Source organism: Helicoverpa armigera, chromosome 3 (assembly GCF_030705265.1).
Source record: "Helicoverpa armigera isolate CAAS_96S chromosome 3, ASM3070526v1, whole genome shotgun sequence".
NCBI lineage: Eukaryota > Metazoa > Arthropoda > Insecta > Lepidoptera > Noctuidae > Helicoverpa > Helicoverpa armigera.
Genome location: NC_087122.1, coordinates 8,896,027 through 8,901,478, shown reverse-complemented (window position 1 = coordinate 8,901,478; position 5,452 = coordinate 8,896,027). Strand labels below are relative to the sequence as shown.

Sequence of the window (5,452 nt, the reverse complement as noted above, 5' to 3'; positions counted from 1 at the left end):
TCCTCCTTCTTGTCTTGGTAGCGTGAGACGTTGTGTACATGATTTGGGGTGGTGTTTTCTGTGTTTAGTGAATGTAGTGTTAATAGTGCGTTGTAATTTTTGGATGTCAGTATTAGACCACTGTATGATTCCAAAAGAGTATGTGAGGATGGGTATAGCAAATGTGTTAATAGCTTTGATAGTGTTTCTAGAGTTAAGATTGGTTTTTAAGATAAGATTGATGCGGTGTGTGAATTTTTTGTGTAGTTCTTGTTTTGTGGTCTTTTGCTGTATTTGTCTGGATTGCTTAAAACCTAAGTATTTATAAGTGCTGTGCTGATCTACTGGTTGTATTGATTCTCCTGATTCAAGTGTGTATGAGTTATTATGTATTTTACCTTTAACAATTGATAAGATTTTGCACTTGTCTACACCAAATTGCATGCAAATGTCGTTAGAAAATTGTTGGGTGATATCGGCTAATTTGAATAAGTCGTTTGTGTTAGCTGCATATAACTTAATATCATCCATATACATGAGGTGTGACAGGGTGTATGATGTGTTGTTGTCTGTGAGTGTGTATCCTATTTCAGATTTGTCGAGCAGGTGAGAGAGTGGGTTTAGTGCCATACAAAACCACAATGGACTTAGGGCGTCTCCCTGGAAGATTCCACGTTTTATAGAGATTGGCTCAGTAGATACAGATGATGTGCCTTGGTTGATTCTAAGTGTGGTTTGCCAATTTTGCATGGTTGTTTGTAGGAACCGTTTTAGAGTCGGGTGGATTTTATAAATATTTAGGACATGTGACAACCAGCTGTGAGGGACGGAATCAAAGGCCTTCTGATAGTCTATGAACATTGCGTGAATCTCCTTTTTGCCTTTGACTGCGCTATTTGTGGTGATCGCGTCGATTGTAAGTTGCTCTTTGCACCCTTGGCTGTTCTTGCGACAACCCTTCTGTTGTTCAGCTAGTATGTTGTGTTTAACTAAGTGCGTGTATATTACCTCACTTACACAAGCGGTGAGTATTTTGTACAGTGTTTGGAGGCAGGTAATCGGTCTGTATTTAGCTGGATTGACGGTATCGTTCATATCCTTTGGTATCATGTAAGTGACCCCGTGTGTGATGTAGGTAGGAAGTAAATGTGGTGATTTGATGAATGTGTTTATGTGGTTATGTATGAGTGGATGTATTCTAGTGAACTTTTTATACCAATAGTTGTGAATGTTGTCTGTGCCTGGTGCTTTCCAGCTGTGTGTGCGTTTGAGTACATCGATGAATGTGTCTATTGGTATAAATTCAAAGTTCATGTCACTGATTTCAGATGAAACTTGGTTTATCCATTCAGCTTGTTTGTCATGCTCTACTGGGTTTTCCCAAATGTTTGCCCAGAATTCTCTCAGAATTTCCGGGGGAGGTGTTTCCAGATTTTGTTCATTTGTGTTGTTGTTCGATGTAAGATTTCTATAAAAGAGTCTCTCATTATTGTAGAATTTTGCATTCTGTGTTTTACGGTTTGTACATGTGATGTATCTTCTGAGTCTACTGGCAGACGCATTGAGTTTTTGCTTCAGTGTATCTAAAAAGTGTTCAATTTGCGTGTTTGGGTCTTCGTGTTGTGCATGTGAATGATAAGTGGATTTTATTGCTTCTACTGCTGCTAGTATTTTTCGGCTTCTATTGCCTCTAGTAAATTGTGTTAGCCTAGCGATATTTGCCCTTAGGTTATCGATTTTCTTTTCTAATCTAGTTTGCCAGTTTGGCTTTCTTTGTTTATTACGTCGACTTTGGTGCTGTACGTGTTGTGATATTTTAGCTCCGTTGCACTTTGCTGCCGTCCAGGCTGCGCAGTAAATAATGGACTGCAGGGTGTTGAAGTCAGTGTCTGTGTTAACATTATTTGGTAAAATTTTAGTGTCTATGTAATTTACTATGGTTGAAAATTTTTTAGATGTCTTCTGTTTGGGAATGTACGGTCTGCTGGTAGGATTTGTGTTCATAAAGTATTGTTTTGCTTGTGTGAATGTTTCTTCTATTTCGGGATTGGATTCTGAAGAAGAAAGAAGATTATTTTGGGATGGAACTGTTGACTCAACATCTATGTTGTTAATGATATCATCCTGCCCTATATCAAAAGTAATACAGGATTGTCTAGCGGTCGGATGGGTGTCTTCTGGTATGTTAGTGTTCTGTATATTTGTGTGATCAGTGTTATGTGTAAAGGAGCTTTCATTGTGGTTTTCTGTGTTGATTTGTATTTGTGTGTTGAATGTATAATCAATTTGTGTGTTGCTATGTTTCAGTTGTTCAGATACTTGTCTCTTAATTTCTGCTAATCTTTCGTTGTTTATATACTTATTATTGATAATGACTCTTTGCTGATCAGATAATCTTTGTTCTGAAATGTGTGAAAGTTGTGGGTACTGATTTATGAACTCTTCGTGTAAATATTTTCTATACGATGTTTTATTTGTTTCCAATTCTGTAACTGTGTAGTATATTCTAATGATTGACTCGTTTAACTCATTGCTCCATTTCATTCGTTGCCCGGGTTTTGTAGGGAGTAGCGCGTTATTTAAATTATTTTGTGTAGAGTGTTGCTGTGTTTGTGTGGGTGTGATTTGTAGTTGATCTCTGACTTCATTATAGATTTGATTTATTGTGTTTTGAGGTAGTAACTTCTTTAATACTATGGCTCTACGTTGGTCTCCTATTCTTTGCCGGCTTACTTGCATGTGTGGATATTTTGCTAAGAATTGTGTGTGTAACGGTTGAAGGTATGCTTTCGTATCAGCTTCCATATTGGTGAGCTGAAGATAGGTACGTAGGATGAATTCATTCATTTCAATACTCCATTTTCTACGTATTGGCGCAGTGCTGGTGTTGGGTACAGGCTCATTGACAAAGTTTGTCTCCTGTACAACATCCACCGACTGTATACTTGCTGATGATAATGATGGTGATGGTGAGATGCAAAATGATTGTGATGATGATGGGATTGATGAAAAAAGTGAAGAACATGATGACTCATCGTCATGTGGTACTGCAGCAGTCTGAGACTGGGCAGCTGGCTGCGATACGGTGCCCCCCCCAGAATACGAAGGGCAGCCCAGGCTGGAAGCCGTGGGGCGGGATTCTCCATTGCGGTTAGCTCCGGTACCCGCCTGGGGTAGTACTCTATTACGTAGTCGCATTGCATAGGAAGTAATAGGCTTAGAGCCCATAAGAAGATATTCAAGGAGATAGGATATATTATAAGGGAGAAATTATGAGAATAGAATTTTAGGTATCCAAACCATACTGGTACCTGAAGGTTTAAGACTTCAGTTTCTTGGGAGTTAGAGAGTGCAGTTATAGATAAAGGAAGGGATAGGTTAGGAAGTTGGGACCGTTAGTTGGAAAGGGTGTTGTCAAGGTCTTAAGACAATTTAAATTATTATAGTACCTCCTGATTACCTAATGGCACAGGGTAGTCATGATCGTAGTGACAATTTTACTGTTCATGCCTTCCCACAAGCCCCCCCACCACGTCAAGGTGGCCCCTTGGGGGGGAGGTGGCCCCTTGGGGGGGTTATTTATTATTATTATTATTAGTTTGGAAATGATGAAGTGGATTGTTAATAATGTGTCATAAAATACCATTATACATACTTATATTATGAAAAACATTCGTTTCATGTTCATTCCTGTCTATTGCACTTACACGTGTCTGGTGCTAAATATGACACCACACAGGTGCACTAGTATAAAGAATACAGGTTTAAACTTGTTAAAACATGACATTGATTCAAAGCATACGAGTCTTTATTGAGTACTGTTACATTAAACTATTTCACTTCCTTAGTCATTGCGCTGTCCGTTGTCGAAGTGGTAACATCTCATCAAAAAATAAAACATTGTAAGTATTGACCCTATATCTTTCTATCCGTATATCTTTATTACTCATTTTGATTTAAAACTTACTGACCGTCTTACCACAAAAACTTTTTAGCGTCAGTTTAAGACTTATCTAAAAAAATGACAAATTATGACGTTGACATATGGTTCATTTTGGAGCCACATTTTTTTTAGACAAGTGTAAAACAGTGTTTAAAGTTTTTGTAGTAAGGCCCTTATTGTTTTATTTGTTTCAGATCATCAATAATGTGTGATTCTCCTGACATTCGTTTCTCACAATACGCTCAAGGTTTTCCTACTCCAAGTTTGAGCTGGCATACACCAGAGCCACAACCTCGTGCGAGTAAGAAGCCTAGAGTGAGAAGTCAAAAGCAAAAGCAGACTCCAGTGTACCAATCGTTCGTCATCAACAATGAGAAGAAAAAAGGTGTACGGCTCATTCAAGTACAAGTGTTGGACATTAATGAACAACAAAAACCTGCAACCCCTGACGGAGAAGTGCTAGTGATGAGTGCGCAATACGTTGTGACTGAGCCTGTGGACTATATAATGGACGAGACACAGGCATTAATAAATAAAATATCCAAAAAACTTTGTGAAGACTATAGTTATAAGTTATAAGTTAAGTATGATTATTTGTAGATATGTATGTAAATATGTTGCATGTGAATAATATAGGTAGATTTTAGGATATTTCTATTATTTTGTCTACACACATCACATGTTTAATTGTAATCTTTATATAAATGTAAGGAAACTTTGTGAAAACTATAGTTATAATTAAGTATGATTATTTGTATGTATGTAAATATGTTGCATGTGAATAATATAGGTAGATTTTAGTTATTAACTTTAGGATATTTCTATCATTTTGTCTACACATTATCCGTCTTACCACAAAAATTTTTAAACGTCAGTTTATGCCTTGTCTAAAAAAATGTCAAATTATGACGTTGACATATGGTTCATTTTGCAGCCAAAATTTTATTAGACAAGTGTAAAACAGGGTTTAAAGTTTTTGTGGTAAGGCCCCACATGTTTAATTGTAATCATTATATTAAATATATAAGGAAATCACATTTTAATATAAGTTTATAAAAATAATTGTACCTAGCCATAATTAGCTGTGTTAATATTGTAGTGTAAGTAACCAATTATTCTGGTAATATTATATTTGCACAGGAAGAGATATAAAGTTAGTTTATAGTAATATTGTAAATAAAGTAATGTTTAAACTTATTCTAGATTAGTTTGTAGTTTGATAATTTACATACAATAAGTTACTGTTATATAAATAAATAAATAGTGTAAAGTTTAAATTTATATTATGTTTCATTTTCTATTATATTTAATCACTGGCATTTAAATAAGCTACAGTAAAATTGTATTTACCGTTTTTTAATTTATAAATTACCCTAATATGGTTAAAAATGTATTAATTAAAAACTATAATTTGAAACAAAAATATTTTACTGTAGCTAATTTAAAGTTAGTAAGGCAGCATTACATTGCATATTCATAAAAAAAAAATACAATAAAAAAAAAAAAAGTAAAAAAAAAAATATGGAAAAG

General features: G+C 35.4%; 1 long non-coding RNA gene across 1 annotated transcript; it reads left to right on the top strand.

The window, feature by feature from the left end:
- The first annotated feature begins 3,826 nt into the window (after window positions 1–3,826).
- On the top strand, window positions 3,827–4,747 carry LOC126053774 (uncharacterized). Its single transcript, XR_007510454.2, has 3 exons — window positions 3,827–3,881; window positions 4,117–4,558; window positions 4,713–4,747. It is a non-coding gene; the product is annotated as an uncharacterized LOC126053774 (long non-coding RNA).
- The last annotated feature ends 705 nt before the right edge of the window (window positions 4,748–5,452 follow it).